Source organism: Myiozetetes cayanensis, unplaced genomic scaffold (genome assembly GCF_022539395.1).
Source record: "Myiozetetes cayanensis isolate MyiCay16 unplaced genomic scaffold, myiCay2020 scf2-11, whole genome shotgun sequence".
Lineage (NCBI taxonomy): Eukaryota > Metazoa > Chordata > Aves > Passeriformes > Tyrannidae > Myiozetetes > Myiozetetes cayanensis.
The window spans coordinates 17088005-17100910 of record NW_026087411.1 but is presented as its reverse complement, the minus strand read 5'-3'; the positions used below and the strand labels follow the sequence as shown (position 1 = coordinate 17100910).

At 42.7% G+C, this 12906-nt stretch overlaps 1 protein-coding gene across 1 annotated transcript in view; it reads right to left on the bottom strand.

Moving 5' to 3' along the window:
* The window catches only part of LOC126640324 (protein stum homolog), a 224107-nt gene that overhangs the window by 75757 nt on the left and 135444 nt on the right, over positions 1-12906 (bottom strand). The window lies entirely within an intron of this gene.

The following is a 12906-nucleotide window of genomic DNA, read 5'->3' as shown; positions in this document are numbered from 1 at the left end:
GAAGCCAGAGGAAATGGTCAAAGAATGGTTCTGCTGGAGTTGTGTCTGACCTCTGCTCAGTCTACAGATGAGAGGGGCAAATAAAAGAAAATCACGATTTCACATTATTTGCTATGGGTGTGAGAAGTTTGTATTTGCAGAATGTAAGCCTTTTTGTTGGTTGGTTGTTTGTTTGTTTGTTTAAATTAGCATGATAGTAAGCAAGATAATTCCACAGACAGATGAAACTGCTCTTCAGTCAACACACAAACCACTCCTGCCTCTGTTCCCATTGCTTTATCAAGCATCAGTCGAGTGAAATTAAAATTCTGGCAGCTCTGTATCACTTGCTCATCATCTGTGGGGGCAGCGACACAAACTGAAGTCATGGCAATTTCCTTCTACTGCTGTTGTCATTTAAGGAAGAACCTCAGGTACAAACACAGGGAGTATTTGCAGCAGAGCTTCACAGTCCTCTTTGCTCCATGCCATTCGTGATGATCTTGCACACAAAAGGAATGAAGGGTGAGATGGCAATAAAGGAGACATGAGATTGTACTGCCCTACTATATATCATTGGACAAAATGGAATTTTTTGCAGATTCCAAATCTAAGTTGGCCATCATGCTCTTTTCCCCAAATTTCCTGCACAATACTGGTGACAAGTAATACACTGTCCTTGTACCTGTAATCCTTATTTTGAACCACTCTGCACACAGAAATAAGTTACATGTAAAATTCTTCAGAGCCCCAGAAAGCTGCCTATCCAAGCATGGCCAGCTGGCCTTTGCCAAGGTAAAGTCAGTCTGGGAAAATTGATAAATTGTGTGCTTGGATGTGTTCTTCACTAGCAGATTGTCAGAGCTTTTCTAACACTTTTCTCCCAAAAGCTCTGTCTACCTTTCCTCTTTGTGTTGAGCTGTTGAATTCCTTTTCACTGGACTCTTGATCCAGCTGGAGATTTTTTAAATGGGAATTTTTCTGATTAATTTAATCCTTCATGCAGTGTGCTCAGCTGGTTGTTAAGTTTAGTATTAGGAGAAGGAGCAATTTCGGTTGCACTCAGCTTTACCCACAACCAACAGTTGTTCTACACCCCTTTACTTTTACATGGAGCTTACGTATCTGACACAAATTTGGGATAATAGTAAAAATATTTTTCTGTTTTAAAGCATTTTACAACCTCAAAGCCAAAGCACTGACAGTCTGAACTGTGCTGCTTTTCACCTTACCAGTCTAGCTAAGCCTGCCCAGAGTAATCACTGAGCCAGCACCATGCACATTTCCAGTGAAACCCCTGATCTGTGCGGGAGATAGGGAAATTGTTCTTAGGCTCCGTCTTGTAGGGGCTGAAGGGGTGGGAACTGGTTTTACAAGCCCGTTTGCCCTTTATCAGCAGCTTTAGAAGCTAAACTTGCAGCTTTTTGTATCTCTTAAAAAATGCTCCTCTGTTGTATGAAGGGCTCTGGAAAAGATTATGTTGACGTGAACTACACAGGTCTCTGGCCTGAAATTTAGAGGCAAATTCACTGTTTATTTCCACATTCGCACTAGATCCTCTCTTTTGCTCTCACCCGGATGGACAAGTGCAAAGAGGTGTAGGTCTTGTGCAACCTAGCCAAGGGTTTTAGGATAAACTACATGTACTGCAACCTTCATGAAAGTATGAGAACTGATGGCACTGGGGCTGTGGGTATGTGAAACCCAGCTGTCTTTCTGAGAATGCATATCCTGCCTGACTCCTTTGTAGTTTTCAAAGGCAAAAATCTAACTCAGTGTTCCTTCTCTGAAACCTAAAGTGGGTTTAGGAAGACAAACAGTTGTTACAGTCTCTTTGTCCATGAGTGTTGCTTCCTTGCAACTTTCAGTCAGAATGCCCCTTCACATGTTTTTCCTAGCTGCATCACATGAGGAGCATCTGACCTGAGAGCAACTTAAAAGGCTCTTTGAGCAAAGCCCCACTGTATCATGTGGCCATCAAAAATATTTCTGCTTTTTTTTCTATTTCAAACAGATCTGTGTAGTCATTTTCTTAAAGGATCTTTCACAGATAATGTAAAATATGCCTGTTCCTAGGAAAATCATGTGACAAGCTGCATCACAGCTTTGTGACGTGGGAGGTCAGTGTCTCTTGCCAGGCTGGTGGTTGTTCTGAAGAACATAGGGACATTCTCTGGGATTGCCCTAATGTTCTCCGTTTTGTTACTGAGATGTTTACAGTAGGAAATCTCAGGTCATAAACTGTCGCAATCCTCCAAATATATCCAAGGAATTGCGACTGTTTTATTTCAGGAGACGTAAATAATACCCGGAAATAGACTACTGACACAAATTCAAACAGAGATGCTCCCTTGACTTTTGAATGGAAACAGACGTAACTCCATCTGTCAAAATAACATTAAAACCTCTTGCGCTTGCACAGAAGATTTGAATAGGGTCAGGCCCAGCATATCTGAGGTTTTGTACTAGAATAGACAGTACTTTCCAAGAGTCTTGCTCAGTGTATTCCACTCTGCAGATCTGCAGAGCCTCAAGGAAAGGTCATTACAGAATACCAAAGCAAACATTTTTCTCATAACTGAAGGAGATCTGCTAATTCATGAAATGACTTAGCAAGCATCCAGGGCTCATGACGGAGTGCCACCTTAGGGCAGGAATCATATATTGGTGTCACACTTCTGTGTGGATTTTTAAAGAGTACTCCCAGGCTGGTGTATCCGTGACACCTCAGATCCAACCAGACAGTTCAGACTTAAGGCCCAGTACCAAAAATCACTATCCTTCTGTCTAAAACAGAGCTAAGTATGGATCCATAGTTCCTTAGATTGTAGACTATGGATCTGACTCTAGGAAGCACACCTCCATCGTAAGGGGATACTAATCAGTTGTGTCATGCACAGGCCTGAGATCATTTCATGGTCCATTCCTTCCAGGTCTACAGCATCACAGAAGCTATGGATGTAGAAATGAGCTAAACATGAGCTAAACATCTCTCAAACAGACAAGGCCATGGTGGTGAGTAGGGCATGGGAATAAAATCTCGTGAAGTGCGTTGTTACAAAGCAGTCAGTGATGCATCCAACTCAGTGGAATGCCACATAAGTCTTGCTTTTAAACACAGATGCTTTGCAGGCTCATCAAGCAGGACTAGGACAGCCCAAGTGGGAGTGCCCTTTGCCTGCCTGGGAGCAGAGCTCCTGCTGCTGGGGTGCCCTCTGGACCACTGTCTCTCTCAGGCAACTTCTCCTGCTTCCTCATGTACATGTTCTGTACAGTTTTGCTAAAGAATCAAGTATCCCTTTAGGAGACAAATGCACCAGTCTGAAGATCAGTATTATGCCTTTAAGGTTGTTGATATCTCTTTGGCTTTCCAGATCTTGGGACAAATCCTTCAGGCAATCCCAGGCTCTGAGCAATTAGCAGACCTCTTCATGTGACTTGGAAAACTGTGGGGTAGCATTACTCTGCTTTGTTTGAAGTCAATGACAAATCAATAACGACATTGACTGAAATTATTTCAGTCTTGGGAAAAAAGGAAAATAAATATCTAATGTTTTTAAACATGCATATGACGGGGGAAGAGAGAGAAAAAAAAGTTCCCCATAACTACACAGATGAATAATTGTATAATTTATTTAGGCCTGTTGCTGTCCATGGTGGGGGGATGTAAGTAGTGCGAATTATACGTTAATATCCAAATAAGTCCTTCCCGGTTGTATCTGAAGGAGATTTCCGCCCACACACACACTACCTGTGAAGGAGACTCGCTGTGCCCACTAGGGGACAGAGCTCTGCCGCGCACATCCTCTCCTCGGCAGCGGGATGAACTCTGACATCCGCAGCCCCAGCTCCGGCACGCTCTGTGATAAGCCTTTCAGGGGGTTTTATTGCAGTCTCTGCGAAATACATTATCTGCTCATAGAGCCCTCTCTGGAGAATGTATCTGTGAAATGTCTCGTGTTGCAAAGCTTCTGACATTACCAGAACGATTGTTTTGAAGCCACATTGTTTGCTGGATTCCACCACGCTCTTCAGGCATTAATGTTGAGCCCAGCTTGCCTTTGCTGGAACAATTCTATCGTGACCGGTGTTCCCATTGCTAGAGCTACAGCTGAAGCAGCATGGGCAAGAAAACCGAGGGAATACAGGCAAAAACATATTTTTCACTCCCCTAAGGGATAAGGGGGAAAGTGTTGTATTTTGATTTTTGTTTAAAAGAAGCAAAAGGTTTAATTGCTTTCTGTTTCTGAACTTCTCTCATGTACTCATGTTAAGCAGCAGTTTTCCAGAGTCCACTGTCCTATTTCTGCAAGCCTCTCTGCACAGAAGCACTTAGAATAGTTTATTTTAGTAAATTTTAAAGTAAATTAAATAAGTTTGTTTTAAACTCCTTACCCTTCAGCAGGAGTGGCAATCCCTAAAATAGCTTTCGCTGGTATTTAGTTTATTTAACTTTGCATTAACAACATTTAATCAAGCCTTAAATTAGGTTTTCATAGAATATGCTGAGTTGGAAGGGACCCACCAGGATCGTCGGGTCCAACTCCTGGCCCTGCACAGGACCATCCCAACGAGTCACACCATGTGCCTGAGAGCATCATCCAAACGCTTCTTGAACTCTGTCAGGCTTAGTGCTGTGACCACTTCCCTGGGAAGCTGTTCCAGTGCCCAACCACCCTCTGGGTAAAAAACCTTTTCCTGATATCCAATGTAAACCTCCCCTGACACAACTTCAGGCTGTTCCTTGGGGTCCTGTCACTGGTCAGGAGAGTGAAGAGATCGACACCTGCCCCTCCACTTCCCCTTATGAGGATGTTGAAGACCACAGTGAGGTCTCCCCTCAGCCTCCTCTTCTCCAGGCTGAGCACACCAAGTGACCTCAGCTGCTCCTCATACAGCTTCCCCTCAAGGCCCTTCACCATCCTCGTGGCCCTCCTTTGGAAGCTCTCTGATAGCTTAATGAACTTAGTTAAACTGGATCAAGCCAATTTGATATTCAGTTATGCAGTAACTGAAGAGTTTAATACATATTAAGATAAATTAAATAAGTGGGTTTATACAAGGATTTTCTACTGATCAAATAAGTTTAGGGTTTAAGGCAAATCTACAGTTAAACCACTGCGGCTTTTCAAAACCTTGAGGCTTTATTTTTCCTCTTGAAAAATGAAACTATAAGTTGAAGAAAAAAACCAAACAACTTCTTTTATGTATCAGGGACATTAATGTATAGATCTAAAATTAAGAAAATAACAGTAACTAGTACCTCCTCATCATCTTCTTTATGACTTCCTCCCTCTGACTATCATCAATCACTTCAAGAAGAACTTATAAGTTAATTATTTTAAAACTCTGCAAGGTCTTGCACTTTGCTAGTGGATCATATTCCTTGTCTGTAATTTTTCATAAGCACAATTAAACACACCTTTCTTTGTTTCGTTGCCACGTTTCACCCAAATGACCTCCGTGTTCCCATACATCTCACAGATGTTTTCACATAACAGTAACACAGTTTCCAGAGCAGCAAAGCATTGCAGGCAGTATGGGTGACACTCATTCTTGGTCAAAAACCATCTTACTGAAAGATAGTCATACTGCAAATCTAATAAACAGACAGAGTTGACTGCTGGGAATGGATAACTCTATTAATCTGATCCTATCTGAATGTGTCTCCCAAAGCCTGTGTAGAGCCTGGAGATCATTTCACCCAGGGCTGGGTGGAATCACAGCTGCTACTTAACAGCTCACAAAATCATATATAATAATCAAGGAGAGAAAAATGAAAGAGAATAGCACAGAGATCTGACATTGTCAATGAAGTTATCCTGGCAGAAAGTCATTATTCAATAGAGAATTACTGAGGAGAGGATACTGCAAGTAAATAAAAATCACAAACATTCATTTGAATGCAAGCTACGGGTTTTCCAAAATGTCTGTGGTGTCTGTGGAGGTGCATTGGCTTTTTCCTAAATCCACATGAGGAACTGGATATTTGTACAAATAGAAACAGTGTGGTGCTAGTATAAGGAGAAGGGAGAAATAGCAGAAAAGACAATGCACTGTGATAGAGCCAAAGTGGGCACCTGAGCAAAGGGAGGTGTGGCACCAGAATTTGGATTGGTGCTCACTGATGCAGACTGAATTCCCTGACATTTCCAACTGCAAACTAGCCCTGAGAAAATCTAGACCTGGGGCAGTCAGCTTGGTTTCTTCTTGATTCAGTCAGGAGCTTTTCTGTGCTTGAAATCCTTGATAAAAGGATACCACCACTCCGTGGACACATTGCCTGAGAGTCACCAACAGCACAACTCCAGCATCTGTGCTGTCACTGAAGGCAGTATAAAACTCAGCAAGACCGAGGGTGGGTGTAGTGCTGTCAGAAGAGCTGCAATACCCATATCCAAAAGAAGAATTTACAGTTTTTCATTACATGTAGGGAAGATGTAGTTTCCTCATCTTCCCTATGAAGTCAGATGAGTTTATCCATACAAATGTCAGAAAAAATCAGATGCAACTCCACGGATATCTCCATGATATTTGTGGACAGCTTGTATTTCAATGTGAATACAAAAGCTGTGATAAGTAAATCCAAATCAGATACATTATTTAAAAAGAAGATTCCTTCACTATAATTTAGAAAAGGAAGCAGTAATACTGCTGACTTTCTGTACGAGCTAGAGTAGCATATTAGAGAGGAACATCTCCCATGTACTCATTTCAAGTGCTGAATCTGAGACACTTTGGACCTTGTTGTTATATGTGCTGAGCAGACAATATTACACACTTCGTTCAAGTCATGGAGTTCATGCAAGTCATGAGGTTCATTCAAATCATGGCCTTCTTGAAGGGAACCAGACCGGTTCCCTTTTAGACATGCAGAAATTGAGACACCAAAAATCATGGCCGGTTTTTAAAGTGTTGGTCTTGAACTTTCCCTGCGTTGGTTTTCCCATCTGCACGGGAAATATGATAATCACCCTGGGTGAGGAGTGCCTTGAGGCAGCCCCTCCAGAGAGGGGATAGCAAAGTGCTGTGTTGTTAATGAAGATGAGCAATGCCCACTGTACTTCACACAATGCCAACTCTTAGATCATTTCTCACCCACCTCTGCTTTTCTCCCTAATCTGCATTTTTGTCTCCTGTGTCTTTCTTGGGGTTTTTCACACTTCTGCTTATTTCAACGTTTATACAGGAGGCTCCATAACAACGTGAGGTTCATTTAATTCTTCCACCTAGCGTAGATATCATAAAAGCCAGTAAAATCATTTTACCTCTTAAAGTAATTTCTTGTCTCAGAGGGCCACTGTGACACTTTCTATAAACTCTGCTTATTCAGGGAAGATTCCTTGTGAATGCTGAAGCAAGTCTAGACCTCAGACCCCGAGCTGCAGTTAAAACAGCCAATGCCACAGCAGGGACACTTGGCAGGTGATGATGGATGAATATTCCTGGATCTTGAAAAGATATATTCCCATTGTAGAGGTTATATCTGAGCACAGAACCTCTGATTGTAATCTCAGTGCTGAGCTAATGTGTCTAATGGTGTCTGAAGAGCTACCTGGTGCACACTATGAGAATAAGGAAGAGCTCTTGTGATAGTGAGGAGAGCCTTTAACCACCAGAACCAGAGTACTTTTGCTGTGGAAAGGAAGTGGGAGATCTGAGCAGCAAGGAGAGAAGAGCTTCTGGGTTGGGCACTGATTTAGAGTACTGGTAGTCCAGGCTGGCTTCCCAGTGCCTGCATAGACTTACTAAATGTTCATAGAGATAGGAACCTTTCTGAGCCCTTACTTGTTCCTTAGAGAATAAACTCTTGGACAGACTCCTGCATGTTATATACACATGCTTTTCACCTATGTCCATGAGTTTCTGACTCATAAGGTAATTTGAATAAATTTTCAGTTGGGTGGCTGAGCCAAATAAATCAGAGTTGGGCTGAAATCGTTTTGAGCCGATCCATAGTAGAGATATCAGGGTTTATTTGCATTCACAAGAAAAACTGTAAAATGTTGCTCTGGTGTGTGGAACATACTTTACTCAACCCATAATGAAATCTTTCCTTCTTATAGTGAAAAAAGTTAAATAGTAGACTAACATTATAAAATATCTGATGGTGGTGGCCACCTCTTCTGCAAACACAAGTATTCACGTAGGCAGTGTAAAACCCACATCTGACCCACATCTCCTATTTCTCACAGAAGCATCTTCTCAAAACTGTTCTACATCTACCAGATTTAGTCAAAGGGAGAAACTTTGTCTAATGTTGTGATCTGTTTTGATCTTATTGTAAAGCAAATACATTTCTGACATGCTGAAATAGTTCCTTTCAAAGTTAACAACGTTAACCTAATTTTTGGTTCAGCCAAAGTGTACTGCAAAGTTGATGGACAGTTAATCGCTCTAAACGTGCTGAAAGAGGCCAGTTCTCAGCCTCTCCAATTGCTCTTTGTGGTTTATTTGAACTGTTCAATGGACTCCTATAAATAAGATATAATCTTCTATTGAAATCTATGAAGAGTGGAAAAAGCATACAGATTATACCAGCCTCCTGTGTGCTTTTATAGGAGGACTTACAGTGATGGGAAGCTTTTTGCTGTAAAATAGTTCTTGTGAAGTCTGAAACAAGCATAAGTTGACTCATGTAAGAAAAACTGAATCATGAAGAATAGCTACTTGAATATACCCAGCAATGAACCCAGAAAGCTTCATTTGTTTCTGCAAATTCTAAAATTAACTCTAAACACCACATGAGCTGACCAATTCCCACCAATGGAGGAAGTAGAGCTAAAACTACAAGGAATGGCAGATGGGACAAAGAATGGATAATCCAAAACATTTAACTCCGTCATCTTCAAAACTAAGACTTTTTTGGAGGTTTGCAGTCCAGTTTATGCCAGAGTCCCAAGAAAACACATCAGACTTTTGAATAGGGATCATGTTGCAGCATGGAGTTCTAAACAAATACCTGCATGGTTGCATTGCTCATCTCATCCCAGAAAGCAATACATCTTTCTTCATCTTTTTCTATGTTCTTGTGTGGTTCTGCCTCTTCTTGTCATCCCAATTCAGGGTCCGTCCTACCACATGCTGAGCTTACTGTGATGCTCGTGCTGCTGAGTGCCTTTGAACCCATTGTACACTTGAGTTTTGTCACAGTGCCTCTGTTTTCCTTGGTTTCCAAAGGTTTCCTGATGGTCAGCAGTGTTACACGGCAATAAACAATAGAATGAGCTGTTCTTCAGAAGAAGAGAAAGAAGAGGGAGAGAAGGAGGAAAGAAAGGAAGGAAGGAAAGAAGAAAGAAAAAAAATGGAACAGGAAGGAGGAGGGGAAACAAAGGGAGGGAAGGAACAGAAAGGGAATTGCTTCCTGACAATACTTTTCCTGGCAAATCCCAGGATCACTGATCAATGCCACTGCTGAGCATCCAGCAGCCACTGAGCACTGGAGTCTATTGTGTCATTTCCAGTCTGCCATAAAAGCATATCCTCTCACGATGGAGACAGCAAGGACAGTGTGTGACTCCTGTAGGACAGCTGTGCAGCTTTGCCAGCTGCAATGCTGTCGTCACTCCCAAGTTTAATGTAGGAAGGGCAGGACAACACCAAATCTGTTCCTTGCACTCCCTCTCCCCTAGTCTGACCTGAGGACAGGAAGGGGCATTGACTCACCAGGAAATACGAATTACAGGTTTTGTGTGAGTGGCCTTTGCTGCTGGGACAGCAACTGGATTAACCACGTGCTGCCCTTTTTCCAGGTTTTGCTGAGCACACCACCAGTGCCTGGGGCCTTCAGCTTCCCTGGGCTGGAGCAAACCAGTTCATCTCCCTGTATGCAACCCTTCAGGGTGTAGAGACTGGTGAGACAGAACAAGACAATTAGAAAAGAGCTACCATTGTTCAGACAGAGCAGAAGCTGCATCCTGGGCACCAACCAGGGTGTGTTTGGGGAGTTGGGTTGATAGGGAGGTACAGGCACCTCCATACCATTGTTGCTTCAGCACATGGCTCATGAGATGTGGAGGTGCTGGTGTAGGATGTCCTCCTATGGAGCTGATGCAAAGGGATCATTCTCTTCTGCAGAAGCAGCTCCAGCCACAGGCTGAATGTCTGGGCTTCTCCTTAGGCAGCCTTCCTTCAAACCTTGGGTTTGGGTGAGAGAGCAGCTGATGCTGTGTTTTCTACACCAGCACTCTGCTTACAGGTTCATAGCAGGTGGGATAATCTCTCCTGAAATAGGGATCATAATAGAAGAGTAACAAAAAAAGAAAAGGAGATGAGTTAGTTGTCATCATTTCCAAACCAAGAAAGACAAAGCTATGGTAACTAAGCATTTGATTTTAATAAAAAGGCAAAGGTGGATATTTAAAAGGCCTCTTAGGGGCATTTTAAACCTAAAGTTGAGGCTGAATAAAATGTTAAATACAGTTCTGTTAAGTCAGAACCCCCCCTTGTTTTTTTGTCATATGGGAGCAGAGAAGTGTAGAATTTTCAAAGTATCAAAATGGATGTAGAAAACCAAATAGCAGTTGTCTTCAGCCACGTAAATGTGAAATGAATGTGTAGGTACTAATATGATGCTGACACGTATCTTGTCAGCATTCAGTAGATGCTTCAAGAAAATTGAAATTTTTGGTTCAGAAAGATACAGATTAAATCCAAAAAAACCCACAATATGGTGATACTATATTTCCATTTCCTGAGCTCAAAGTAATCAGAAATAACCAAAACATATTTTTTCAGTATTTCTGCTCCTGAGAAACACCACGTCGAGATTTGCTGAGAAGAGCCAGAGAGACAAAATCAGGACATTCACTACCATCCTCTTCTCCTACCTTGTAAAGTCTGACTGTATATGTACGTACATTTGTCCCACCAGAACATCCCAAGAGTTATTTTGTGTGCAAAAGGGGCTGATGTACCTTGCCAAGAGCAGAAAATGCTGCTGCTAGTGCTTGAAGTTTGTCTGGTGAAACAGATACTGGAGAATCCCCTTCCATTTTGCTGAATCCATGAAGATGAAGGTGACAAATGAATGTTTGCATGGACTCAGTTTCAAAGATTTGCAGAAGTCTTCTCCTTCCCAGCATTTTATTTCTGAAGAATCTTTCAGCAACCACTATGCAGTTTCCAGGATCACTCCACCAAATTGCCTGAAACCAATGGCTTCCAACAAATTTCTAGAGTTTCTTCAGGAAGAAGGAGAATGAAAAGCTTTGCCAGAGCTCTCCTCTGAAGAAGAGGGCCTGTACTCCTGGCCCAGTATTCATCTGGCAAAACTTGATCAGCTTTTTCCTCTAGTAGAGGTGCAAAAGGAGTAGCAGTAGCAGCTTTTCTATCACAGACTGGAGGGACAAGAGAAGTTGAGAATGCCAACTCAGCTGCCTCATCTGGAACAGAAACTCAAGATGTTTCTGATGAAAAAGGCTCCACTTTCAATTTACTTTCTCAGTTTGACTAAAATTTCCAGCTGTGGCCCTTTACCTGACCAACCAGGTTTCGTCCTGCTAGGCAAGATGCGAGATGGACAACAATGGTGCCAGCTGCCTGGGGAGTCCAACTGATAGTTCTTAAACATCACCACAGCACCTGTAGGCATCACAGTCACAGCACAGCATGGCCTCTGTCTCTTGGCAAAATGAAGCAGGGGCAGAAGAAGTTGCTAAGTAGCAGTGGTTGCTTTTTATTTATAAAGCTGCAGATGTTTTGAGCCAAGGGTCAGGAAATAAATAAAACTGTGTTCGCATTTCATAAGTCCTGAAAGGCCAGTGCTGCATCCAACTGCCTCTGGGAGTGGTCTCCCCGGAGGAAGAGGGAAGGTGTTAGGAGTAGCAATACTCCTAACTTTTAAGTTTTTCAGCTCAACACCTTTTGCCCATGAAGAAATGTTTGTACACCCTTTGTTCTTGGGGTGAAGCTTCTGCTTCACCACCTGGGCAAAGAGCTTTGATCAGCAGGGCTGGGGCTGCAGCCACTGCCCGACTGCTCTGCCGGTGGGGCTGCTTCTCCTCTAGGCATGGCTTCCCCTTCTCCATGTGGCATCCTGACCGGTACCTTCTGACCTCCTTTATTTACCTGTGGGTTCTCCAGCTAAGCAGTGCTGCTAAAAGAAAACAGAAATCTGTTTCCTGTGCCTCCCCATTTCTTCTGTAGAATAGCCTGTCTTCAGTGGTTTCATTGGCACTGCTTCAGCTACTGAGGTGACAGTCTCAGCTTTCAGCAGCATCTCAGTGTCTGTTCCATAGGATTAGCTGTAAATAGAAGGTTACCTAGGTACATTTTGCAGATGAAATAAACAGGAGCTACTCATTCCAGCCATTTCTTGGGTTGGCTTCCTATGCTTTTACCCTTCAGAAAACCAACCAGTAAAACAAATGATGCTCTATTGAGCTTTTAGATTCAACCCTCTCTGTAAGACCATAAAGGAAAAATTTGATTGAGTGCCCGTAGGAGTCAGTGATTCTCTTCCCTTCGGCATTTGGATCCGATTCTGGGAGTTTTATGAAACACTAGCAGCAATGGGAGGACAGTAAGCATAAGGAAAATAAATGTAAGACCAAGAAGTACTGGAATATTATGGGCAGAGCTAATAAATGCTGGGAACGAGCAAGGAGAGTCTCGTTGAGCGGCCTGAGCACCATGGAGGGCCTGGCTCTCAGATAAACACATGGAGCGAACCATCTGGACTTTGCTATTCACCTGCAGGGGGAGGATACGATGGAAAACAAAGTGCGTCCATGCAGGCTGAGAAACTGGGGCTGGGCAAGCTGGGCCAAGGCAGCTGCAGACAAACTACTACAACAAACTACTACAACAAACTACTACAACAAGAGCTCCTACAGTAACCATGTCAAAGAACAGCTACTTGCAGGAGCTTATGTTCAAGTAACTACCTGGTGTGTTGGCTTTAAACATGTCATGCAAATGTAACCA